This window comes from Trypanosoma cruzi, genomic scaffold (assembly GCF_000209065.1).
Source record: "Trypanosoma cruzi strain CL Brener 1047053517189 genomic scaffold, whole genome shotgun sequence".
Classification (NCBI taxonomy): Eukaryota; Euglenozoa; class Kinetoplastea; order Trypanosomatida; family Trypanosomatidae; genus Trypanosoma; species Trypanosoma cruzi.
In genome coordinates this window covers 50,212-51,466 of record NW_001849405.1, presented here as the reverse complement: position 1 = coordinate 51,466, position 1,255 = coordinate 50,212, and the positions used below count along the sequence as shown (strand labels likewise).

The 1,255-nt window shown below is 43.0% G+C and overlaps 1 pseudogene, besides 1 other annotated feature; it reads right to left on the bottom strand.

The window, feature by feature from the left end:
• Tc00.1047053511913.9 lies at positions 1 to 1,255 on the bottom strand (annotated as a pseudogene; the record flags this gene model as incomplete).
• Positions 1 to 1,255: a sequence feature (haploid, non-Esmeraldo-like haplotype).

Below are 1,255 nucleotides of genomic sequence, written 5' to 3'. Positions count from 1 at the left end.
GTGGACGGAAATTTGTGGGGTCACGACGAAATGTGATGTCAAGACTCTTCAAAAATTTGTTCATGCCTTCCAACAGACCGCAGGGAGTACCGGCCTTGCAGTTCACAGCAGGTGTACCATCATACACAATAACCCGATCCGCCAAATACGTTGCCATAATAAAATCATGCTCTACGATAAAGGCTGTACGCTTTGTATGCATGATGAACCTCTTGATAACACGGGCAGCTATAATACGCTGATCCGAATCCAGATAGGCACTTGGCTCGTCAATCAAATATATATTTGCCGGCGTTCCCAAAGCAATACACAAACCAACCCTTTGAAGCTGACCTCCAGAGAGGTTTTGTACCTCCTGATCCAAAAGCTCTTCAATAGTCAAGGGCTTCAGTACATCTGTCTGGAATTGAGGATGACTGAAGGCATCGTAAATCTTCGTCTGAAGAAGATCCTTCACGGTTCCTTGAAACTTGGGAGCAATCTTTTGGGGCTTATAGCTGATTGAAAGCTGTGGCACCTCTGCACCGTTATCTGGTTTTTGATGACCAGCCAACATGCGAATAAATGTGGTTTTACCACAGCCATTCTCTCCAAGTAACACAATAATCTCAGAATCAGAGAAATTTCCAGGTTCTACGGTCAAGGTAAAAGATCCCAATTTTTTGGTCATGTAAGGATAACTGTTCTGAGCGGTGCGTTTAGTGACCTCGTCAAAATCATCAACAATACGGAAGGTAAGACCCTCTTCGCGAAAGCGTAAATTTTCCGTTGGAACAAATCCATCCAAAAAAACGTTGATGCCTTCCCGAACACCGTAGGGCATTGTCACAACGCCATAAATGCCAGGAACGCCATATAGCACACATACAAAATCAGATATATAATCCAAGGCAGAGAGATCATGTTCCACAACTATCACATAGTTATCTTCCTTTAATAAGGATCTTATTACTTGAGCAGCAGTCAGTCGCTGACGCACATCCAAATAACTAGAAGGTTCATCAAACATGTAAACCGCAGCATTTTGAACGCATAAAGCAGCAATTGTAAAACGCTGTAGCTCTCCGCCGGAAAGTTTATCAAGTTCACGGTCTGTAACATTTTTCAAATCAAGAACATTCATAAAGTGCTCCACCATGCCGCGTTGATCTGATCTCGCGAGGAGTTCTCCTACCACTCCTTTTGTACCTTTGGGATCTGATCACATACTGTGGTTTTAAAAGACACGCAATTTGTCTTCCACATATGCTGAAAA